We start from the raw sequence: 14,299 nt of genomic DNA, 5'->3' as shown, positions 1-14,299 counted from the left end.
GATCTAGACACTATGCTCCTATTGATGCAGGCCAAAATCCCATTGGCTTTTTTTGCCGCCACATCACATTGTTGGCTCATGTTTAACTTGTTGTCCACGAGGACTCCAAGATCTTTTTCACACGTACTGCTCTCGAGCCAAGCATTGTCCCCCATTCTGTCTCTTTGCATTTCATTTTTTCTGCCAAAGTGGAGTATCTTGCATTTGTCACTGTTGAACTTCATTTTGTTAGTTTTGGCCCATCTCTCTAATCTGTCAAGATCGTTTTGAATCCTGCTCCTGTCCTCTGGAGTCTTGGCTCTCCCTCCCAATTTGGTCCCGTCTGCAAACTTGATGATCATGCCTTCTAGCCCTTCATCTAAGTCATTAATAAAGATGTTGAACATATTATTATTATTATTATTATTATTATTATTATTATTATTATCTTTATTTGTACCCCGCTAACATCTCCCGAAGGACTCAATGCGGCTTACAAAGGCCAAGGCCTCAATAAAAACAACAGCATAACAATACACACAACATTTCAAGCAAATCAAACGTTAAGCAATAAAAGTAAACAATAAGACAATACACCATAACACGATAAAACTAGGGCCGGGCCAAATGTAATGGGTACAGATTAAAAAGTGCTGAGTATGACAGGTGAAAAGTAGGGTAAGTGCAATGTGCAGACAATCTTAAATCTCTACTAAAGTGCTTCTGGGACATATTGCTGGAGTTTCCTATTTTGGAAAGGCACACCGGAACAGCCAGGTCTTCAAGCTCTTCCTAAAGACTGCCAGTGTAGGGGCTTGTCTGATGTCCTTGGAGAGGGTGTTCCAAAGTCGGGGGGCCACCACAGAAAAGGCCCTGTCCCTCGTCCCCACCAGACGCGCCTGCGACGCAGGTTGGATCGCAAGCAGGGCCTCTCCAAATGAACGAAGAGAACATGTGGGTTCATAGACGGGGAATCGGTCCCGCAGGTAGGCAGGTCCCAAACCATTAAGGGCTTTGTAGGTGAGCACCTGCACCTTGAATTGGGACCAGAAAATGAACGGCAGCCAGTGGAGCTCCTTGAACAGGAGGGTTGATCTCTCTCTATAAGGGGCACCAGTTAACAACCTGGCCACCACCCGTTGGACCAGTTGAAATTTCCAAGCCGTTTTCAAGGGCAGCCCCACGTAGAGTGCATTACAGTAGTCCAATCTAGAGGTGACCAAGGCATGGACCACCCCAGCAACAGCCACTTGGCTTGAGCCGAGGCCAGGGACCAGAAGCGGGGAAACGCTGAACCATTTCCGACTCACTTACTGCTTCGTAACAGAAATGGCGGAAAAAGCTTCGGAAGGGCAAAAGGACTTCTAGTTTCCTTAAAGACTTCAAAATCGCTTCAAAAAGCAAATCTTTCCGAACCAAACCTAAACATGCCTAATAACTACTACCACATCAGCTCTAGATTATTAAATATGGTTTTCTGTGGGCGAGCAGATGGCGACTACTGGATGGCATATGTTCTGTATCAAAAACTAGAACTAATGAGGTCCAATGCAATTTTCTGAATCAGCACCTCAAATAACCAAATCAAATCTAAAGTTTACCAAAAAATGATTCGTAACTCTTTTGGTACTAATGTTGGAGAGTGGTCCCTGGTAAAAAAAAAGATTGGGAACCACTGTTCTAAAGAAATGCTTAGTGTTGGGGTTCAGCCTGCGTGTGAACCTGAACCTGATTCTCTGTTTGCTGAACCTGAACCTGATTCTCTGATTGTATTTCCTGATGCTAGTGATTTTTTTCTCCCTGAGGGTGATTCTGAGGTCAGTGGCTTTGAAAGTGAAACTACACATTCTGATGAGAATGTTGCAGAGCCAGATAACTCTCCAGAGGAGATAGCACCTGGCTTCCTTAATGAGGATAGAAAAGGACAGATTTGGAAAAACAGGAGTGAATCGCAGAGTCTGCGAAGGTTAAGCAGATTAAGGGAAAAGGAAGCTCAGGCTTCAAAGCCTGGAGGCGTGTCATGAAACAGTTTCTTCAGTTTTAAGTGCCTCTCTCCGGGTTGTCTCGTTAGATCAGACATCGTTTCAACTGAGGCATTACTTTGGCAGATTTCCCTGTTTCCGGTGGCCTACATTCCAAGAGGCTTCTAGTACTCCAAGTACGGTTAGTGATTTGCTAACAGGTTCCAGGTTTTTATAGTGTTGCTTTTGGAATTTTGATCTAATTCATGGATATTCCTGACTGCTGAATTTTACTGTGGCTTTTTGACTTTGCATTTTCCTCTATTTTGTAACCATTTTGCATCAATAAAAAAGGATTGTTTTTCCCACAGTCAAGTGTGGTGGATTGTTATCTTATGGTCTCGTTTCCTGCTCTGGATTGCAACACAGGTGTGGATAAATGAAACCATTAATATTACCCTACTGAAATGAAGGATTTGCTATCCAGTCTCACTGGAGGGCCTAAAAATGCCCAGAGAGGACATACTTTGCCAGATGTGGATAAATGAAACTGCAGGTACCAGTACTGTGGATACAGGGATTGTACCATGTGATGGAAGTGTAGAGGGTGGGATACACACAGAGACATACACCAGGAGACCTCTCCAAATACTGAACACTTTTCTTCTCATTCTCATCACAACTGGAACAAAAATGCCACCTCTAGTAGCATGGTTCAATGTCTCAATGACTTCATGCTACACCATTACGTTTCTATTTGGAGTGTCATGGCAGATTCCTATGCAACACTGTGTTGGCCCAGGTAGAGCTTGCCAAGGAGCCGGTTGGAAGCCCAGCCCTATGTAGGTGGACCTCGTTAGTCATGACTCATTAGCACATTTAGTGTCTCTTTGCAATCATCCGTAGGTGGATGGTTCTCACCATGCAATCTAGGGATGTGTGAGAGTTTTGTTGCCAGTCGGCTTTTCTGAGCAAAAAATGTACCAAAGCAAGCTGAATTTCAGTATTTAGGAAGACTGGGATGGATATGAGATTCCCCATATCTGGATGCATTAGCAACTGTATGGGCTCAGTCCATCAAATCCCATGGCTTTAAGGTATGGGGTGAATCTAAACCATTGCATTTATTCAGTTTAACCCTACTTTAACTGCCATTGCTCAAGGATATTGAATCCTGGGATTTGGCCTGCTCTGATGATGAGTTCTGGTGCCCTGTCAAACTCCTGGAATTCTATAGTATTGAGCCACAGTGCCCAAAGTAGGGCCAAACCACATCAACTTGACAGTATGGATTGACCTGACGAGGGAACAACAGACTGATTCAAGATTGGAAAAGGAGTATGGCAGGATTGTATCCTCTCACCCAACCTATTCAGCTTGTATGCAGAACACATCATGCAATGTGCGGGGCTTGACGAATGTAAGGCAGAGATAATAATAATAATAATAATAATAATAATAATAATAATAATCCTTTATTTATGCCCCGCTAACATCTCCCAAAGGACTCGGTGCGGCTTACAAGAGGCCAAGGCCCAACACATCAATAAAACAACAGCATAACAAATACAAAAATAAATAAAACTCAAAAAACAAGCAACAAAACATTAAAACAATAGCAATAAACATTAGACAATAACACCACAACGCATTTAAAACTAAGGCCGGGCCAAATGTAATGATTAAAAATTTTAAAAATGCTGGACATGACCGGTGAAATAGATAGGTTTTTGGAGATAGGTACGGTGTGCAGACAATCTTAAATCTCTAAGTGCATTTGGGACATGATGCTTGGAGTTTCCTATTCTGGGAAGGCACACTGGAACAACCACGTCTTCAAGCTCTTCCTAAAGACTGCCAATGTTGGGGCTTCTCTGATGTCCTTGGGGAGAGAGTTCCAGAGTCGGGGGGTCACCACGGAGAAGGCCCTGTCCCTCGTCCCCACCAATCGTGCTTGCGACGCAGGTGGGATGGTGAGCAGGGCCTCTCCAGATGATCGGAGGGATCGTGTGGGTTCATATACGGAGATGCGGTCACGCATGTAGGTGGGTCCCAAACCGTTCAGGGCTTTGTAGGTAAGCACCTGCACCTTGAATTGAGACCGGAAAATGAACGGCAGCCAATGGAGCTCCTTAAACAGGAGGGTTGACCTCTCCCTGTAAGGAGCACCAGTTAACATCCTGGCCGCCACTCGTTGGACCAGTTGGAATTTCTGTGCCGTTTTCAAGGGCAGCCCCACGTAGAGCGCATTAGAGTAGTCCAATCTGGAGGTGACCAAGGCATGGACCACCCTGGCCAGATCCATCTTCACGAGTTACGTTCACAGTTGGCACATGTGTCTTAATTGTGCAAAGGCCCTCCCGGCCAACGCCAATGCCTGAGCTTCAAGCGTAAGTGATGAGTCCAGGAGGACACCCAAACTGCGGACCTGTGACTTCAGGGGGAGTGTAACCCCGTCCAGCACAGGTTGCCACCCTATACCCCGATCCAGTTTGCGATCGACCAGGAGGGCCTCTGTCTTGTCAGGATTGATCTTCAGCTTGTTCCTCCTCATCCAGATAGCCAGAGCGGCCAGGCACTCATCCAGCACCCGAGGGGCTTCCTTGGAGTTAGGTGGAAAGGAGTAGTAGAGTTGTGTGTCATCTGCATAGAGATGGCACCCAACTCCAAAACTCTGGATGACCTCTCCCAGCGGTTTCATGTAGATGTTAAAAAGCATGGGGGACAGAATAGAGCCAAGGGCAAGATGGGTGGATGGCATCCTCGAAGTGACTGGCTTGACCTTGAAGGAGCTGGGGGTGGTGACAGCCGACAGGGAGCTCTGGCGTGGACTAGTCCAGGAGGTCACGAAGAATCGGAAATGACTGAATAAATGAACAACAACAAAGCATGCCTTAGCATTGGCCAATGGGGTTAGCGGTCCATGATTCCTATTTCTTCTGGACCCATGCATCCATATACTGGTGGGATTTTGATATATGATTTCCTCTCTCTCTTGGAGATATCTAATATCTTTGCGAAGTCAGCATCTATTTTGCAGGGAAATAAGCAACCCAAAGGCACATGGGAGGAAATAAATCATGGGTGAAGTCATCAGGGGGGAAACCTTTAGGAAGAATGCTTGGTCCAAAACAAAGCTTGTGACACCTTGTGTTTCTCACCCGCCTGGGCCGTTTGTGGCGTGTCTAGGTGTGGATGCCTTTCGTGAAATGACTCGCGCAGCCCACATGCCAAGCTGACGGCGATTAAGGCTGACTATCTGCGGCATCCACAGCTCAAAAGGATTTCCACAGTGGGTGTCTGCAGATCGTGTTTGGCCACATACCGATGCCTGATAGTCTCAGGTAGAAACGGGTCTTTCGAATGCAGTCGGTGTTCATCAAAGAGTATTCAGAGTTGACAGCAAACTTTTGATGTCCGTTCAAGAGAATTTAAGTCAGGGATCATAAAAACAAATATTCTAAACCATGAAATGTGGCATGTAATAAAGTTGGGTAGGACTGAAATATCAGTTCGGCTCTACAGAATCCTCCAAGGAGAACCTGGGATGACCCCTCAAACTGAGCCATAAGTTGAACACACAATAAACAAGATAGATGCCTTTGAACTGTGGTGTTGGAGGAAAGTTCTGAGAGAGCCTTGGACCTTGAGAAGATCCAACTTGTCCATCCTCCAGGAAATAAAGCCCGACTGCTCATTGGAGGGAAGGATATGAGAGACCAAGATGAAGTCCTTTGGCCACATCATGAGAAGACAGAAAAGCTTAGAGAAGACAATGATGCTGGGGAAAATGGAAGGAAAAAGGAAGAGGGGCCAACCAAGGGCAAGATGGATGGATGAGATCCTTGAAGTGACTGGCTTGACCTTGAACGACTTAGGGGTGGTGACGGCTGACAGGGAGCTCTGGTGTGGACTGGTCCATGAGGTCACGAAGAGTCGGAAGCAACTGAATGAAGGAACAACAATAAATAATAACATTGGTTAAAGGATCCACCAAGTCCATTACTACTTTTACTCCAACCTACTCAAAGCCTTGGTTGAGATAGTTTACTCCTAGTATCAGTATTTTTCAGAACTTTGGAGTTACAAGGACAAAGTATGCATAAGCAATATCAAATGCGTACATGGTGATCCTTATCTGAGGTCTATGTAACCAGTCCAACGCAGAACATATCAGGGCTTTCTTGATGTTTACGAGAATGTTCTCAGGGTATTGAAATCTAACCATATTTCTAAGTTGGTGGCTCTGGGTATTTAGCATTGTATTTCTAGCACAATGTAAATAATAGAACTCAACAACCAGTACATGACATGGGGATATGTCTACTAGGAATGGGCAATCCATGGTTCTAAATCAGAGATTCTCAACCTGGGGTCCCCAGATGTTTTGGCTTTCAACTCCCAGAAATCCTAACAGCTGGTAAACTGGCTGGGATTTATGGTGGTGAAAATTTGAGAACTCTAACAAAACTTTCAAAATGTCATTATAAATGGCAGTTCCTAATGGGTAAAAATAGCCAATAACAAAATAATAATGAAAATTTGAAACTTTTGTTAGAGTTCTGAAATTTTCACCACCAGAACTTTAGCAACACTGTAGAAGCAAAGCACCAGTGCCCTCTAGCAACATAAGTACTTTAGAACCATTTAGAACCATGGATTGCCCATGCCCAATACGTATATATTTACACACACACGTGGTTCTTAATCTGTGGGTCCCCAAATGTTTTGGCCTTCAGTTCCTATAAATCCTAACAGCTGGTAAACTAGCCGGGGTTTATGGTGGTGAAAATTTCAGAACTCTAAAAAAACTTTGTCATTATAATGTCATTATAAATGGCAGTTCCTAATTGGTTCTGTCATAAAAATCACCAATAACAAAATAATAATGAAAATTTGAAACTTTTGTTAGAGTTCTGAAATTTTCACCACCAGAACTTTAGCAACACTGTAAAAGCAAAGCACCTGTCCGCTCTAGCAACATAAGTACTTTAGAACAATTTAGAACCATGGATTGCCCATGCCTAATATATATTTATATACACACACACACACACACACACACATCAGTGGTTCTCAATGTTTTGGCCTTCAGTTCCCATAAATCCTAACAGCTGGTAAACTAGCTGGGATTTATGGTGGTGAAAATTTCAGAACTCTAAAAAAACTTTATGTCATTATTATGTCATTATAAATGGCAGTTCCTAATTGGTTCTGTCATAAAAATCGCCAATTACGAAATAATAACGAAATTTTGAAAGTTTTGTTAGAGTTCTGACATTTTCACCACCAGAACTTTAGCAACACTGTAAAAGCAAAGCACCTGTCCGCTCTAGCAACATAGGTACTTTAGAACCATTTAGAACCATGGATTGCCCATGCCCAATACGTATATATTTACACACACACACACACGTGGTTCTTAATCTGTGGGTCCCTAGATGTTTTGGCCTTCAGTTCCTATAAATCCTAACAGCTGGTAAACTAGCTGGCATTTATGGTGGTGAAAATTTGAGAACTCTAACAAAACTTTCAAAATGTCATTATAAATGGCAGTTCCTAATTGGTTCTGTCATAAAAATCGCCAATAACGAAATAATAACAAATTTTGAAACTTTTGTTAGAGTTCTGAAATTTTCACCACCAGAACTTTAGCAACACTGTAGAAGCAAAGCACCAGTGCCCTCTAGCAACATAAGTACTTTAGAACCATTTAGAACCATGGATTGCCCATGCCCAATACATATATATTTACACACACACACCAGTGGTTCTTAACCTGTGGGTCCCCAGATGTTTTGGCCTTCAGTTCCTATAAATCCTAACAGCTGGTAAACTAGCTGGGGTTTATGGTGGTGAAATTTCAGAACTCTAAAAAAACCTTTATGTCATTATAATGTCATTATAAATGGCAGTTCCTAATTGGCTCTGTCATAAAAATCACCAATAACAAAATAATAATGAAAATTTGAAAGTTTTGTTAGAGTTCTGAAATTTTCACCACCAGAACTTTAGCAACACTGTAAAAGCAAAGCACCTGTCCGCTCTAGCAACATAAGTACTTTAGAACCATTTAGAACCATGAATTTCCCATGCCTAATATATATTTATATACATACACACACATCAGTGGTTCTCAATGTTTTGGCCTTCAGTTCCCATAAATCCTAACAGCTGGTAAACTAGCTAGGATTTATGGTGGTGAAAATTTCAGAACTCTAAAAAAACTTCATGTCATTATTATGTCATTATAAATGGCAGTTCCTAATTGGTTCTGTCATAAAAATCGCCAATTACGAAATAATAACGAAATTTTGAAAGTTTTGTTAGAGTTCTGACATTTTCACCACCAGAACTTTAGCAACACTTTAGAAGCAAAGCACCTTAGTTTGTAACTACTTTAAAACCATTTAGAATTATGAATTGCCCATGCCTAATGTCTACTACTGTCAAGATGGACTTCACCAAGCTCACAAAACAAATCAGTATGTATCTGAATCTTCACTCCTTAATTTACATCACTAACAACACAACCTAATCCAGGGCCACTATGGTGAGTGGTCTGAATGTTTGAACCCTGCTCAAACATGGAAACTCTTGAACAAGTCACACTTTCTGAATTTCAGAGGGAGGCAAAGACAACCTATGAACAAAGCTTGCCAAGGAAATCCCATCAAAGGTTCACCATAACCTAGAAACAACTTGAAGGCACACATTAACATCATTTTAGGGAAGATGTCACCCATTCTATTTAAATGAAGTCTTCAGAGGTTGAGTGTTACCAAGCCAGCACCACAAGAGGGAGATGCCAGCAAGTCCATAAAAGTTCATAGGTTTTCAGAAGCACCAAAGGTGAAGACGTTGCCCAGAACTTCTCCAATAAAAATCATTCAGATTGTCCCAGCGGAAATGCTAGAATTGATACAGAGCTGGTGGGTCTAAAGTTGACTCTACTGATCCGGTGTTGGTGGATACTCTCCAATTTGTGCAATTCAAAGATATGGGCTGATCCTGTTATCGTGCCAGAAAGAGTTTGTTGCCGTGGCGAGACATAGAGAAGCACCCAATATTTTTCCCTGATTTCCCAATAAAAGGTCAAACCAAGTTGAAGGAAGCGCCACCGAGGTTTATTAGCGATTCAGCTGAAAAGGAGGCAGAGCTGCAATAATTCACCAAGATAAGCATGCACATGTACAAATAAATGCATTTTTTATAGAAATACAGAGTTGTGTGGTTCAAATCTCCCGCTCCCCGCCCTCCGCCTGGCTAAAAAGTGATTGGTTGATGCCCCAACAGCTGGGAGGAGGCTCGGCCACCCTCTGAGCACATGGGCCAATCAGAAGGCTCCTGCTGCTTCGGCGCGTCGGCGAATCAGGAGGGAGGGAGGCGGGACAAGGGAATACAATGCATTCTTGAGTGGATTATGGAAACTCAGGAAATGTCCAAATGCCTGGTGCATCCTAGAAAGGCCTGCGAGCTAGGCTAGTCTATGTGATGGGTGGCAATAAACATAAACCAACATAATATGGGTTTTCTTTAACAGCACAAACAGGGGAACAATGGGGGCAAACTTAGGTGGATGTCTTTAGTGAGAGGCTGAATGTGTGACAAGTTGGGAGGGGGAAACTTTTCGAGGGTTTCCCCTTATCCCATGGAGATATGATTAAGAGTTTGCTAATTGGTGACTTCCTTGGTGGCCAAGTACCTCCAAAGCCAAAGAATATCACTTTTTGTCACTGTCCATGCAAGGGATGTCTATAGATAAGAGTTCTTTGTGATAAGAAGTTGAAGTGCCATGGTTCAAGCCTACGGAATCCTGGATGTTGTGATTCTACAAGGTTAAGGTAGTGTCAAACTGCACTTATTCAACAGTGTAGATTGAGTTTGCATTTCTGTGATCCTTCACTTCAAGAAGCATTGTTTTCATGACTTGCTTCCTGTAAAAGTTCCTGTTTGATTGTTATGGCTGTGCAACTGAACATGCCTTGGCACGGCAAGTTCAAAGTCCTTGGTTGTTGTGTAATGTAGCTGAAGAACTCATGGCAGGAGCGTTTAGATGGAGATTTGTATCATTCTAATTGCCCAAACGCCAGGAAATGCCAGATCACATCTAAGTATGAGAATTTGGCTTTGAGCATTCAGAAATGAAAAGAACCTCTAGGGTGTAACAGGGACATGCTATTACTCTGAGGTTTGTGGGACACTCCAAGTCATAGAACAGGCAATTAATTACTATAATTTGAGGTGTACCCCATATGGAAAACCTCACCTGGGAGGGACAGCGTGAGAGGATGCCCTTCAAAGCAGACTTCATTGTGATGCATCATCCAGTGCTGAATTCCAGAATCCACATCCATTTTCGCTCAGCTCTGCTGGTAATCCATTGGTTGGTCCCCAACTTGAGTTACTCCTGAAATGAAATGTTGCATGGGTCATAGTATGATAGAATCTCAGATTTGTAGAGTTGGAAGAGACCACATGGACCATCTAGTCCAACACCTACCATGACAAAATATACATTCTGGAGGGATGGCCTTCTACATTGGTGTAGAAAGATTTCCAAAGGAGAGTCCACCACTTTCCATGCTAGATTAGTCCCCTCATGAAGAACTCTTCCCACTAGAACATTTTTCTTGAAGTTATGATGGTATCCATTGGTATCCAAATTCCTAATCTAGAACCATGGCTCTTGTTTTATGTGCAGAAAATGCTGTTACTTGTGCAAATAATAGTATAGTTGGGTGATTTTTCTGCCCAAATCCGTAGAGTTGGAAAAGACCACATGGACCATCTAGTCCAACACCCACTATGCCAAAATATACATTCTGGAGAGATGGCCTTCTACATGAGTGTAGAAAGATCTCCAAAAAAGAGTCCACCACTTTCCATGGTACTTACTTAGGCACCCATTGGCATCAATGAATGACTCTCAACCCTTCGAATTGAACTTTCCATAGTAGGCTAGTTCACTTATGAAGAACTCTTTCCACTAGAACAGTGGTTCTCAACCTAGGGTCCCCAGATGTTTTTGGCCTTCAACTCCCAGAAATCCTAACAGCTGGTAAACAGGCTGGGGTTTCTGGGAGTTGTAGGCCAAAACACCTGGGGACCCGCAGGTTGAGAACCATTGCACTAGAACATTCTTCTTGAAGTTATGATGGTATCCATTGGTATATGTTCTCAACTCTGGATTGAGTGAAAGAAAGCATCTTCCATCTTTCACATGGCATTTCTTCTGGAATCACTTCTTTTCATCTTCTCTTCTCCAAGCTAAATATACCCAGTTCCCTAAGTCGTTCCTCATACAGCTTGATTTTCAGACCAGGACTTGTATAGAGAAGCCACAAATTCTGGATCTAGAACCATGGCTCTTGTTTTATGTGTAGAAAATGCTGTTACTTGTGCAAATAATAGTATAGTTGGGTGATTTTTCTGCCCAAATTCATAGAGTTGGAACTGACCACATGGACCATTTAGTCCAACACCCACCATGCCAAAATATACATTCTGGAGAGATGGCCTTCTACATGAGTGTAGAAAGATCTCCAAAGAAGAGTCCACCACTTTCCATGGTACTTACTTAGGCACCCGCTGGAATCAATGAAGGACTCTCAACTCCCTGAATTGAACTTTCCATAGTAGGCTAGTCCACTCATGAAGAACTCTTCCCACTAGAACATTTTTCTTGAAGTTATGATGAAATCCATTGGTATATGTTCTCAACTCTGGAATGAGTGAAAGAAAGAATCTTCCATCTTTCACATGACATTTCTTCTGGAATCATCTCTTTTCCGTCTTCTCTTTTCTCCAAGCTAAACATACTCAGTTCCCTAAGTGGTTTCTCATATAGCTTGATTTTCAGACCAGGACTTGTCTAGAAAAGCCACAAATTCCTGATCTAGAACCACAAATCTTGTTTTCTGTGCAGAAAATGCTGTTACTTGTGCAAATAATAGTATAGTTGGGTGATTTTTCTGCCCAAATCCGTAGAGTTGGAAGAGACCACATGGACCATCTAGTCCAACACCCACCATGCCAAAATATACATTCTGGAGGGAAGGCCTTCTACATTGGTGTAGAAAGATCTCCAAAGGGGATTCCACCACTTTCCATGGTACTTAGGCACCCACTTCCATCTTTCACGTGACATTTCTCCTGGAATCACTTCTTTTTCATCTTCTCTCCTCCAAGCTAAACATACCCAGTTCCCTAAGTCGTTCCTCATATAGCTTGATTTTCAGACCAGGACTTGTCTAGAGAAGCCACAAATTCCTAATCTAGAACCATGGCTCTTGTTTTATGTGCAGAAAATACTGTTACTTGTGTAAATAATAGTATAGTTGCGTGATTTTTCTGCCCAAATCCGTAGAGTTGGAAAAGACCACATGGACCATCTAGTCCAACGCCCACCATGCCAAAATATACATTCTGGAGGGATAGCCTTCTACATTGGTGTAGAAAGATTTTCAAATAAGAGTCCACCACTTTCCATGGTAGGTTAGTCCCCTCATGAAGAACTCTTCCCACTAGAACATTTTTCTTGAAGTTATGATGGTATCCATTGGTTTATGTTCTCAACTCTGGAATGAGTGAAAGAAAGCATCTTCCATCTTTCACGTGACATTTTTCTGGAATTATCTCATTTCCGTCTTCTCTTCTCCAAGCTAAACATACACAGTTCCCTAAGTTGTTCCTCATATAGCTTGATTTTCAGACCAGGATTTGTCTAGAGAAGCCACAAATTCCTAATCTAGAACCATGGCTCTTGTTTTATGTGCAGAAAATGCTGTTACTTGTGCAAATAATAGTATAGTTGGGTGATTTTTCTGCCCAAATCCGTAGAGTTGGAAAAGACCACATGGACCATCTAGTCCAACACCCACTATGCCAAAATATACATTCTGGAGAGATGGCCTTCTACATGAGTGTAGAAAGATCTCCAAAAAAGAGTCCACCACTTTCCATGGTACTTACTTAGGCACCCATTGGCATCAATGAATGACTCTCAACCCTTCGAATTGAACTTTCCATAGTAGGCTAGTTCACTTATGAAGAACTCTTTCCACTAGAACAGTGGTTCTCAACCTAGGGTCCCCAGATGTTTTTGGCCTTCAACTCCCAGAAATCCTAACAGCTGGTAAACAGGCTGGGGTTTCTGGGAGTTGTAGGCCAAAACACCTGGGGACCCGCAGGTTGAGAACCATTGCACTAGAACATTCTTCTTGAAGTTATGATGGAATCCATTGGTTTAAGTTCTCAACTCTGGAATGAGTGAAAGAAAGCATCTCCTATCTTTCAGATGACATATCTTCTGGAATGATCTCTTTTTCGTCTTCTCTTCTCCAAGCTAATCATATTCAAGTTGTTTCTCATACAGCTTGATTTTCAGACCAGGGCTTGTCTAGAGAAACCACAAATTCCTGATCTAGAACCATGGCTCTTGTTTTCTGTGCAGAAAATGCTGTTTCTTGTGCATATAGTTGGGGGATTTTTCTGCGCAAATTTCCATATAGTAGGGTTTTCTTTTTTACCTTTTCTGTGTAGGAATACTGTTTTTTTCTGCACAAAAATAATATTTATGCATGATTGTTTTACATAATATATTCTGTACTGCAAAAATTCTCATAAGGGTTTCCCAACATTTTGTAAACATGTTTTCATTGATTTGCTTGAATATATTCCCATATTCTTTCAAATATCACACTGAAGAACAAGTAATATGACACCAATTTTCAAGTTTCCATGAAGGATTCATGTCTCTGAGTGTAGGACTACTAATTCCACATAATGGCAGGGACTTCAGAAAGATATCCAAGGAGTAAAGATTCTTGAACACCTTTACTGAACAGCTATGTGTTGTTTTCCACTAAATTGTCAAGTCACTTCTGGATCCAACCAGAATGTTGAACTTGGACTTGGATTCAAACATAAAAAAACACAAATTCAAGAAGACCTTCAGTAGATTGTATTTATTTATTTATTATTCGAATTTCTATGCCGCCACTCCCCTGGGGCTCGGAGCGGCTTACAAGAACGGCTAAAATCTAACACAATTTAAAAACAATTTAAAACAATTTAAAAACAGCAATATCAAAAATCGAAGGCCTGTCAAAATAGATATGTCTTCCATGCCCTGCGGAAAGCTGATAGGTCCCACAAGGCAGAGACTTCAGGTGGCAGAGTATTCCAGAGCAATGGTGCCACTGCTATAAAGGCTCTGCGTCTGGTTGCTGTTAGACGCAAGGTCTTGACACTGGGAATTTCCAACAGATCTTGGTCCTCAGAACGGAGGGATCTCTGGGGTTGGGAGGGGGTGAGGCGGTCCCTCAGGTACATCGGCCCCAGACCATGCAAGGCCT

This window comes from Anolis sagrei, chromosome 12 (genome assembly GCF_037176765.1).
Source record: "Anolis sagrei isolate rAnoSag1 chromosome 12, rAnoSag1.mat, whole genome shotgun sequence".
In the NCBI taxonomy this organism is placed as follows: Eukaryota; Metazoa; Chordata; class Lepidosauria; order Squamata; family Dactyloidae; genus Anolis; species Anolis sagrei.
Note: the sequence above shows the minus strand (reverse complement) of the source record.